Source organism: Lissotriton helveticus, chromosome 6 (genome assembly GCF_964261635.1).
Source record: "Lissotriton helveticus chromosome 6, aLisHel1.1, whole genome shotgun sequence".
NCBI lineage: Eukaryota > Metazoa > Chordata > Amphibia > Caudata > Salamandridae > Lissotriton > Lissotriton helveticus.
This window is the reverse complement of record NC_136067.1, coordinates 1,429,809,387-1,429,821,728: the sequence shown is the minus strand read 5'-3', so window position 1 is coordinate 1,429,821,728 and position 12,342 is coordinate 1,429,809,387. Positions and strand designations below refer to the sequence as shown.

General features: G+C 41.7%; 1 protein-coding gene across 3 annotated transcripts in view; it reads left to right on the top strand.

Moving 5' to 3' along the window:
- The first annotated feature begins 497 nt into the window (after window positions 1-497).
- Window positions 498-12,342, top strand: part of STX7 (syntaxin 7) — a 275,573-nt gene continuing 263,728 nt past the window's right edge. Inside the window, exons 1-2 of one of the 3 annotated variants that reach the window (XM_078649222.1) lie at window positions 498-646; window positions 10,664-10,720. The gene's annotated coding sequence lies outside the window, so the exon portion shown is untranslated. Of the gene's footprint in view, window positions 815-10,663; window positions 10,721-12,342 lie in introns of all 3 variants that reach the window. The other 2 variants (XM_078649220.1, XM_078649221.1) reach the window with 2 other exon arrangements.

Sequence of the window (12,342 nt, the reverse complement as noted above, 5' to 3'; positions counted from 1 at the left end):
GGCGCTACAATTGGGTGCTTGGTTCCCAGTGAAGAACAAATGTATTCAGGTTATTTGTGCAGGCCTCGCAGATACTGTCTCGTTTTCCAACAGCTATATAAATATGATTACTCCACTGCAAATAAAAAAATTAAAAGTAAAACAGATTGTCATTTGCAGCGCCAAAGGCTCTAACTTTAAAACAATGCGAGACGATTACATTTCAAATGCTTGTTTTTGTTAGTTGACTAGCGAGATCAAACTGCAATAAGAAAATTAGAGAAACTTTTTTTAAAAATAAATAAATGACATGCTTCCAAGTTCCACGTACATAGTGATAAGTAGGCTAACTATCTGGAACGTCCCGGACCTTCAAAGAAGAGGAGGGACAAAATACATCGCGTTTCAATCGCCGCTCTCGGTGGAAAAGGCAGCGTGGAATGTGTAAAAGGGAAGGGAGCTCGGTGGAGGCATGTGACACTTGAAGGGAGGAAGTAAGCTTGGCGGGCGGAGCCGGAGATCCAGGGTGCAGCCTCAGCAGGCTACCCTCCGCCCCTGTCAGCTGAGGCAAGAGACAGCCTGCGATCCTCCCAGCCAGGAGAGCTCTCCGTCTGAACTCATGAGATTTCCGGTCAGCTGAGCGTGGGACGTGCCTCCCGAAGTGCCGGTAAGTGCGGCAGACGGGCGCCCCAAGAGCAGTGGCGTAACGGCATCGACGGGAGCCGCCCCGAGATTGCGCACCGGAGCTCCGTGCAGCGTGGGCTGCCTGGACAGAGCGGCGCTGCCAGCCTCTGCCCTGGGACCTGCGAGTCCAGCGGCGGCTCCGGCGCAGGAGGTGGGGAGCGGTTCTCTCCCGTGCGTGGCTTTCACCACTTTCTGCTCGTCGTTTCTTGTTCTCCTTCTCTCGTTCTCCCCTAAACCCCCCCCCCCCCCCCCCCCCAAAACGCACCGTCTGAAAGCAGGGTGTTTATTATGTTAAGGCATTGCGTACGCTTGCTGGCACAGGCGCAGTTTCAGTACTATGACGTGCACCTCCGATATTTCAGTGTCCTTGGTTTTTTTTTGTTTTTAGCTGTTTAGTTTGTTTTTTAATGTTATGGTTTAAGTACTTATAGAAATGGGCTTTCCGTCTTGTTCATGCCTACAGTTTGTTGTGCAGAATCACTCAAGTACGTAGTTGGCCGCCCTGCTTCTTCCGCACCTGGTGTGAGTCATTACCAGTTTACTTTCATATTCTGTCACACACACTCACTAACCATATGCTTCCTGCGAGAGCAGCATCGCCTCCCCGGTGACCAGGAGTGCTTTCAAAGTACAAGCATGTTTACGCTTGAACTGGTCGCTGGAGTCTTGTAACAATCGGTGCTGGGGTTGACAGGCAGTGGCAGGCGCGGCGTGTGTATTCATTCTTCCAGTGACTGGTGATAACACGAGCACTTCTCAGGAAGGTTGGTCTACCTTCGAAGGGATAGTACCAGCACGCCTTATGAAGCTCGCTCCACATTCTTGCTAGCCATCCTAATGTTTAAGAACCCCTATAAGGCTTCTCTTTATTAAATTGGATATTTCCTGCATTGGCAGCAGACCTATTGTACATTTAACTGAACAGCCCTCCTCTGGAGGACTGTTTTTTTTTGTGGATAGTACCGGCACTTTGCAGCAGGTTGCTTTACCTACTGATAGATACCATAGCATCAGAGGACTGAGGGAAGAGCGGATTGAGGAGACTTTTGGTGAACCAGTGGAGTGGAGGCCTCGGCGGGCACACTATGTGCTGGTGATTGCAGAGGTCTTATCTATGTAACAGTGCTTTAAATGGGCCGGTACTGAGTACCGGCATTTTTTTATTTTGGAAGGGAGAGTACCGGCACTTTTCTAGGGCGATGTGATACTTTTAATTGGAGCATACCGGGACTTCTTAGAAACAAGCAGGTACTCTGGTTCATAGTACCGGCGCTTCTATTTTTCCATTTCAAGCACTGTCTATGTTAAATGCACTGTATGACAAATCATGGGGTGATGCATAAATGTGTGTACCCCCTCCCTATATCCAAGAAAAAGAAAGTTGAAGAAAAAAAATGCTGCGACTTTTCACCATGTCTAATCGACGTGTATTAGAAGTACTTCACAGCAAGTTTGCTCGACCTTTATAATGGCGTTTTTTTAGTGCAACAGGCCCAATCTACGTTTAATGGGACAGTACCAGCACTTTTCAGCGTGCCTGCTGAATGTTCATCCACAAAATACCAACACTTCCCGTAAGACAGCTATACTTTAGTTGAGAGTACTTGTACCTCTCAGTAGAGCTGCTACACACTGAATAGCACAGCACTCCCCTTGCTCATGGGCCTTGCAAAGAAGTTTTGTTTGTTTGTGGGTGAATTGGCTGCCTTGTGCCAGATGGTAATTATCTCATGACTCAAATATCAAGCTTTTTTGATGGGTAGTTGTTTCTTATTCCTGCCTTAGCTGTGAATTAACCTCGAAGTTCTGGGCATAATTCAGGGCAGATTTTCTCTGAGTAAATGTTGTCCTTCTGCTGTGTTACTTGTTCTCAGGAGGAAGTGAACTTACTTGCAGAAAAAAGATTAGTGATTCTCAGTGAATAGACCAATTAAGAAACAAAGACAAAAGTGCGCAAGGCAAATATTTTGTGTAGGAGGCATGGATAGACTGGTATAATTCAGATCAAATGCAGGAGTAAGCCACAGCTACTTATATAAAAGCCTGACAGTATGTTATTCATAGATATATGCACCAAGGAAAACGGTGCAGGAAAACTGGGCCATTCTTGAAGTTTTGTGGCCTGCGCAGCCAAGGCCTGGAATGGTCTTCCGCAGCAGCTCAGATGTATGACCAATTTACTTGCCTTTAGGAAAGCCTTAAAGACTTGGCTCTTCTCGGCATAGTTTCCAATTACAGTCACTCTGTCTCTTTGCCCCTAAAGGACTTCACACAGCACCAGGACACCTTTGGGTAACAGTTGCACTCTACAAATATCATTAACATAACATGATCAGTTGAAGCGGTATCCCATCCAAGGGTAATGCTTCACTTTACTCTTTGTCAGGCCCCATTTATATATTGTTCATTAAAAGAGGTTGGTGAGACACCTAGAGCTGTCTCTAGGCCAGATCCAACAAGCATTTGCAATGCAATAGGTCTCGCATTTACACGAGACCTATTGCATTGCAAATGGTCGGCATCACAACAACGGGAGGAAGGGTGGCCGGGTGAGAAGGCACGGACAATGGGAGAGCGGGGGGAGAAGGCACGGACAACCGGAGGGCAGGGGTAAAAAGGCACGGACAACGGGAGAGTGGTGGGTGGGGGGGAAGGCACGGACAACAGGAAGGAGGAGGGGAGAAGGCATGACTACGAGAGGGAGGGGGGGGAGTAAAGAAGGCACCAAAGCATGTAGTGCCTGCAGTAGGAGAACCTCAATACTGAAAATAGTGCTTACAGTCTAAATAACACGTACCATGTATCAGCCAAAGTAAAGTTTCCAGTTGCCATGGGAGCTGACAAATGAAGAGGAGGCAGTACTATGGAGGAACTAACAAGCTTCTTGACCAATCAAAAGCCAACATTTAGGACAGACAATGACACAAGCCAGTGGCAAATATGGGCGGAGAGTGGACGGAGCTTCTATTCACCTACTCATCTACAATAAGTCTTGCAGCGCATGCGCGCTGGCTCTAGGCTCGACCTAAAAAGGGTTAGGCTGAAGCATTAATTGTCTTAGATTTGCAGTGGTATTTGCTTGTGTTTTGTGTTGCTGCAAACTTTACTGTAGGGAAATTAAAATGTATGTAGTTTCCTGAGCACTTGCTTGTCAGCCCCGTGACTGCTGATTGTTTGTAGAGAGGCCAACCCAGAGCTATAGAGTTTAGCTAAACTTACAAGGTCACACTCATTTTTTCATGGAAAATTCTTTCTACAAGAATAAAGCCCTTACCGTAGATCATTAGGAGTACTAAAAAGCGTTTTTGGCTCTTTCTCACTCATTCCATCTACTAAAACTACTTTAGTCAGCCATTGGCTTACAAGGGCAGCAATTGTTGGTAAAGCCATTTAAAATGTATATGACTATCCACATGTATTGTGGGTGGATGTTCGCCACAATAAACATGTCACCTTCGAAGCAAATACTTATTTTATGGCCACCGATCCACATCTTAGCCAGCTGGCACATTTAACCACGGCACTAACACATGCCACCCGTGCCCAGAGAAACATTGTCTGCCGAGAAATCAGACCCTTGAGAATAGTATTGCTCCTTTAACCTTCAAAACAGTTCTGCTTTTTTCTGAGCTGCTGTGCAATAGTTTGTCAATTATGTATAAATTTCAAGAAGTGATGTTTAACTGTTCCCTCTTTCGTTAGTTCTTGTCATGCAGCAACTAAGTAGTTTGTCAAATCTGGAGCCCTGTCGGGTTTTGGGCTTTTACACGGTATTGGTTAGTGCTGCAAGACAGTCCTTTATGCTGATGTAAGAATTTGGTTAGCTGATTAAGTGTTTCTCTTTAGTGATCAGTTTTTCTTTAATTGCTTTTAGTGGGAGAGCCACATGGTTGTTTTATGAAATTAGTTTCCAAGTTTTCTTATCCTTACTATAACACCTTTGTTATTTTTGACCCAAGTGTGCATCTGACGGGTATGCCAGTTAATTTTTTTCCTATGGTTAATTAGATTTGCCCTTCTTGGGTCTGTTTATAGGCAGCATATTCTGAGAAATTAAACTTTGCTTACACAAGTTGTTGCTATGCAATAGAGTTTGTCTGGGTTTGTGATTGGTAGATGGCAAGACAGGTAATGGAATTTATCACACTGTAAGGTAAGTGTAATGTCAATTAGTTGGCTCAAAAATAGCCAAGATAGTGCCTGGCGCTGCTGTAATTTCTTGATGTGCCTTGCAGCCCCAACAGTTTCAGAATCAGGAGTCGGTGCGTAAAGCAGGTGCTAATATGGGCCACAGTGAGAACAGACAAGCACTTGCTCTTTAGGATCAGAATTAAAATCTAAAGCAAGGAGCTTAATTGAGTATTAGTTCCAGTTAAATCTCAGAGACCATCAATAGCTTCTAAAATGTTTCTGGCTACTCTCTAAATAAATCGTTAACATTAATATCACCATTGAAGACGCTTTGCTCATAACCAGTCTTAAATTACGTCTGGATAGTTTACATTGAAAATATAAGGCCTTAAAATATTCGGGACTAAAATGTACCTCATGTTTAGAAGAAATGAAAGAGATAACTGAGAGTGAAATACTTGTGAAAATTGATGACCAATCCAAAAAGTGGTCTCTAAAATACATTTCCAGGTGAAGAGACAAAATGTTATCCCGATAATTAACTTGGAGAAAAAAAATATTACCTTTAGCAAAAGAGTCAGGGTTGAAACAAACATTCACAATAATCCATCTAATGGGCCCAGAAAGCGAAAACATTATTTAAAGAAGAGGACACTTCCAAGTTTGGTTACGATGGCTCAGTGGACGAATGCGTCAACTGCAGGGGGGCCTGTGTTCAACCTCATGGTCACAGGTTCACATCCCGGCGGGTCTACTCAGCCTTTCACCCATTTTAGTCGATTAAAATGAGTACCATTGAGCTGGGTAACAATAAACATCTGTTATTCAGCGTCAAGATGCTTCCAGCTGAATGTGAGCTTTACAAATACACGTTATGTTTATGTTCCTAGAAGCTTGATGGCTTTGCGGAAATAAAGCCCTGGACTGCCAGTGTAATAACACGTATTCACTAATAACTTAACACATGAGATTGCTGTTCATCAGACCCTCCACATACCCACTGGTTGGTGTGGAAGTGCTGTCTGAAGCTTGGATCTCACTGGACCCTTAACTGTGCAGGCTGTTTATTACCTGGCTAACCCAAATGGTGGTGAGTGATTGTGCTGGTGATGGAGTTGTACTATAGTTAATATGTAGTTATTCTTCAACTGAGTATTAAACTAGTCTATTAGTAGTAGCCTGATTTTTCTCTGGTTATGCAATTAGCTGTGTTGTCTATCCTGTTTAGGATACTTGAGTTCTTCATGGGCTCCAAATATTATTTTTCTTGAACCTATGTGATGCCCGAATCACAGGAGTGTACCTCCCCCAAGACTGCGTGAAACTCACATAAATTGCTGAAGCGTGCGTAAGTATTCAAAATTACGGCAAAATAGTGCAAAAAGATAGTTATGCAAAATACTTCTAGCACTCAAACAGGTAAATATTCAACTTGAAAATTTAATTTCAAGTTAATTTCCAGATTCTTGCATTCAAAACGGTGCCGGTTGTAACTTTGCGCTAAAAAATAACCCGAATATTCAGCTTTGGTTAAAAATATACCTCAAATGTTTGTTGACCCCCCCCCCCCCCAGCACACATTAAAGGGGCTTGTTTTTAAAACATTGCCGTTCATGTTCGGATTTGTAGTTTTGTGTTGAAAAATCCATGTTAAATTCTGTTTGCCTTCAAAACTTACCTGAACGATACATCTTTAATTCAAATTTATCGTCGGTATCACAGGTTGTGGCATAATGATGTAATTTCAGTAATTTTGCTTAAAATTTATTACAGGAAAATACCAAAATACACTAATTACTCGAGCATAATTAAAATTTCACCCAGGGCTACGCAAGTCCTCTTGACAGAATTTTACTTACCCCTTGTTATCTTGCCAAACATTAATTATTTCCTGAACCCATTATCATTTGCCTCACAAAGCCTTGCCTGTCTTAAAGAGAAGCACAAAAGTCGAGATAACGTATCCTATTTCATATTCCTTCTGAAACCTCCTTCTTAGACCTCTTCCCTTTAAACTCTTCACCATCTTTCGCATGAAACTGTACTATATATTGCAAAATCTCACTACTTTGATTTCATTCTCCCTATTTCTTCTATAATTTCCAAATATTAACCTTGGAAAACTTTAACTATTTGCATTGGGTAAACTTATTTGTACATTAGAGATTTATGTAACTTGTGTTATTTTATCCTTATTTTGTAAAATATTTGTAAATATGTTCTCTTTTCATTCATGTAAGTTGGCCATATGAAAGTCCTAAAAAGCTAAACTAATTTTTACAAAGTACCCACTTAGGATGTCTCTATTTTGTTTCAGAAAGTTTGGTATCTTTGAATCAGACTTAATTTGGGCACACACGGGGAGAATGAAATGTCACTCAAGAAACTTAGCTTGCCGAAGAAATAACGGGGACTTAATATTTAAAAAGTTTAGAACTTTTAGACTACTTTTCTTGCTGTGCAAGGTATATATTATTTACTTAGAAACCTTTAAATGGATTTTCATTTCTGACTCTTACTGGTAGAGGCAGCTTAAACATTTCTCAGCCTGTATACCATTATTGCTTTTCTGTGTTCCTTTTTTCGAGGCAAGTTAAATTCTTATATATATTGCTGATGTTCAGTCAAGCTTCTTAAATGTTTTTGTACCATAAAAAATGAGTTGAAGTCGCAGGGCCTTCTCTATACTGGCAAGATTTTCAAAGGCGCTGATTAGCTCCAATCTATAAAATAGTCCTTAAGATGTTTCTGAATTTGAGAATCTCTTTTTTTAGAAATGCTGGGATACTTCAAATGGGACCATCACAGTTTAGATGGCCTGGCAACATGGTGTGAAAGCCTGCTGCATTTTAGTTTAGAAACTCTAGAACTGTGAGTCGGCTGCGGCCTACAGAGGAGGGAATACAAGGTAAAGGGGATTCTACCCAGCTTTGGGCTATGGCTGTGTCCTGTGGTCTGTAACCCCTTTTAACTTGGAACACTTTGATCTCTTGTAGAACCTCCTATTGGAAAGTGCAAGCTATGGCAGGCACCCACTACATTTTGTTTAGCATTGTGTCTTTTTGGGTACTTTACATCAGACAGGTGGTTTTAGAAACCATTTTGGGTGATCCAGCAGACAGGGCACATCCGAATAATATGAGGGGAGCGTACCTGTGGGGTTAATTGACTTTGAACATTACTTGTTTGTCAGTTCCACATTATATCCCGAAGAGGCAGCTCAAACTGTGGGCTGATACTCCCTATCGCAAGCTAGAGTGCTTGCTTGATAATGTTACTGTCCAAAGCTGTGCCACATGTTCTATTCCATCTAATGATGCCAAGTAATAGATTCCTACTGTTACGAAACTCTACAAATTGACTAAAAAAAGACTGCGCTCCAACATGTCCACTTCTGACAGATTCTTTAGAACTGGCGCTGTAGATCATCTGTGCCTGAGGATACATCTGTATCATTGCAGCCCCTTTGACTATACTTTGGCTCCAGGGAGCCACTTCATAATCATATCCATATCAGAAAATTGATTGTAGAATGTAGTAAACTGTTGACCTGTCAATGATGTTGTATGCGGAGCACGTCTTATTTATTGTAACACAACCCCATCATTCTAATCCAGTGGTACTGCACACAAATGGAGATTTCTTTTCCACAGTGGGTTTAGGGCCAACTAGCCAAAGGCCAAGATATTTCAGCTGATGGGAGAGTGCACCTCAGCGGGCATTTGGAGTCAGTATAGAATAGTTTTAATTTATTTACCTATGAATCACGTTTACGCTTACAGAGGAAGCATTTTGGCGAAAGAAATACTTGACAAATCCTCCTAGACAAAATTAAAATGCGCCAATATTGAACACATTACCGCTTTGCATTACCGGGTGGCTTATTATTTATTAGAATTGTATTTCTGGTCTTGTACAAATTCACGTACCCCCCTACTGTACTCTGAAGCATTTTTTTAATGTATAGACATCCGAAACATGCACAGTTGGTAGAATAAGTCAAATTAACAGCAACACATCTACCGTAGGAATATGGTAGACCCTTAGTTCACAATACATTTACTACTACTGGGCCACATAGTTTTACACTTGTCAGGATTATTTAAAGGTCTTCATGAGAACCTACGGATCCAGTAGGAACACAAGCCTGTGTTCAGAACAGAGGTTGAGTGATCTACCCCTATTCCGGTACATCGATAAAACCCTCTGCCCACATAGATGACATCTGTATGAAGTGTATGAGAAACTACTATGTAAAATGGGTCTCAGTAATATTGTCTCTGTCACTTCAAGATCTGCTCTACCTTCGACCTTATTCGAGGTGGGGGCATGGCATGGTATTTCTTTGCTGTGCGTGGTCTTGCAGAGTTAGCAGCCTTATAAGTAATACAAAACGACATTTAAGTCTCTGTATACCCTGGCACACATGCAGTTTTAATTTGAAATGTAGCTATGGATTCACTGCACGTGGGCTTCAGTTATGAATATGTTGTTGAACGCCCTGATTGGGGTTGCAGAGAAGATGGGAAGAGTCCTAACACTGCACAGGACAGTAAAATAATTACCTCTCCTGCTGTAATCTTAATTAGTAGTGTGTTCCACATGCCAAGGACAATCCGATTCACTTAGCGCATCTCAGTAACCTAAACTACATTTGATTAAAGTGGCATGAACAGAAAAGACTGCCTTACGTGCCCAGGTGCAAAAGCTATGCTCGTTAACGAAATAGTGAAATGCCATCCATTCGTGTGGAATGCTATATGGGAAAAAGTGAACAGGCTCACCAACCGTGGTCTGTTATTCTCAATAGTGGTATGTAAAGTGGGATTTGAACAGTCAGCTTTCCTTCTGGTGAAACAGGCAGTTGCTCTAAAATGGATGACGAGAGAGACACCTGTAGTTCCCTGTTTGAGGAAGACACAGCAGCAGTTCCCTCTAGATGGGCCCAAATTCATTCCACCCTGGTAAAAGATGGTTTCAGAGATGCAGGGAATATCTCGCATAAACAACCCGAGCATTATGGGAACACTGCCATCCGTAAAATACTCTCGATACTGAATAAGATAGACGTGCCTTGTTTTTAGAAGGATGAGGACTTTCCATGAGTGTTTGGTTGTTTCTGTTATTAAACACTAATACACAATTAAAAACAACTAATAAGAAAGGAACCGCTGCTTCGTCCTAAGAATTCACAATATGGATCATGTCGAAATGTTGTTCCCTAGACCGCTGTAATCTAAAGTATGTAACCGATATATATAGCACACTCGGACTATTTCGGCCACTCCCAAGGCTTAGAAAATCGGAATTAACTGCTGCAGATTTACTGCATTCTAAGTTCAGTGAGAATAAAATTAACCGTGAAGCAGATAATTTGCATGGTTGGCTGTTTGCAGGGATGGGGCGTAAAGTTGGGCGATGCCTCTACTAAGGACCTTTATTGCTGATGGTTGGGAAAAACTTAAAATTATAGAAAGTCTTACAAGGGCCTGTCTCTCACAACAAGCTTGATGCATTATTTGACTTGCCTTAAATTAGTTGTAGATACATTGCCATTAAACTTCGGTGTCTTCACAGGACACACGTCTCAATTATTGTGAACATGGTACTCCAAAAGCATGCCCACCTTGGCGTCTTTAACAATCTGGACCTTCTAGCTTGAGCAACTTTGAGCAAAAAAGGTATAGGCCAGTTTTACATCATTTTTTATTCTTAATTTGGCTATTTCAGTCCAGCAACATTGTTTTTTTAGTAGGTGTGTGCACTGTGTTTTAGGTCGTCTTCGCTTCAACTGCTGGGAAATGCAAATCGCACCTGGCTATGAATATCAACTTCCTCTTTTGTTATCACATTTGTACTTTTTTTTTAGATATTTATTTTCTGCGGAAGAGGATTCCCTGGCCTTCCAGGAAAGGAAGATAATGTAGTAAGTAGAACAGAGTTTATAAAAAGCTAGATCCCTTCCTGTAACTTCCTGCGGCGAATCAACCACCAGAATATTTAAGAACTTTAAATATTAATATGCATTGAAACGTGGGTTTTACGTTTTTTCTTTTTCCGGACCGTTATATTGCATACATTTAGGGTGGTTGTGCCTGAAAACCTCACTGAAATTTTTTCGCAGTAATTCATATTTAAAAGAGCATTCTCTTGCTTGACTTTAATTAAAAACAAGTTCTTAAAGGGGGCGTTAGAAAGTATGGATTTTATAGGCCTGGCATTATCGGAGACCTTATTTGATTTTACCACAGGTGTATGCATAATGTAAGGGCTGCTTTTCACATTGTCAACCACTTTGTGGTTGATTGTCGGTGTTTTTTTAAACTCTGCATACGAGGACACTGTTCTCCAGTCTCCAATATTTGTACTCTGACTCCCAGAATATTGTAAAATTGGCTAGCTCCTACTTGACATACTTAACTTTCCAGTAACAAAGTTAAATGTCACATGTGAACTGCAGCACGTGTCATCCACTAGACTGTCAAAGGAAACGTGAATTCAGGTCTGACTCCTGTGGCTTTTAAACCTGCAGTTGAACCTGTCAAAATAACCCTTTTTGACAGGAAAGAACCCTACTTTTATACATGAAATAAGCCACTCCTAAGTAGCCTACAAAGTAGGGTGTCTAAAATTTAAAAGTGGTACTTGTAAGAATTTAATGTTGGCATGTACCTACAGTGATTATCAAAAAGATATGTGTATTGGGAAGGAATGTCTTATGATAAAAACTAAAGTTCAGAATACAATCAAAACTCTTATCTCTGGTTCGGAAAAAACTACTCGAATATTTCAAACAATATGTTTAATCCTATTAATTGATGAAGTCTGATTTTGTAATTCATATTTAGGAAAAGCAGCTTTTTAAAAATGTAGATTTTGTCTGCCTGAACTTTTGGTAGGCTAATTTGTATTAGTCTGCTGACAGATGGCCCTACCAGTGTTCACCTAATGAGGTGTGAAACCTGCTCCCACATTAGAAACAATGGTTTAGACATTTTTTTGGGGCGGCCTGGTTGTGAGGTATGGTGCTGGAAAGTATAAAGGGAGACCTGGGGAAGATGTGCCTTTTGGCTTCTAGTCTCTCTGTAGTCAGTTTGGCACCAGCCTAGTGGGAGGGGAGTTGGTCTCGGCACCAGTTTTGTGTAGTTGATGAGTGGACTGGTCATTTCCCTAAACACATCCCTTGTTGGCACACAGGCCACCACAAATGAAAGGCGGGAAAGGAAGGAAAAGAGGATTTCCTGCAAACGTGTGAAGGTTTATCACTGGCAACTTTTTCCTCAGTGATTAGGGAGTGTCCAGGTGTCACCCCCACCCCCTGCTTAGTGAATCCTACAAAAGTAGCCCATCATACACAGCTCATCAGAACACTTTCTGGAACTGTGGAAGAAAATAAATGGACTGGACCTGCTATTTGAGACCTGTGTGGTGAACTGCTCCTACTGTTACAAAAAGACTTGGCAGTGGTCTCTAGGGATCAGTTTGCTGGCCTCCGGTGTGGTTCCAAGGAAACAACAAGCTGCAAGAGGCCTTTTCCCTGGACTGCCC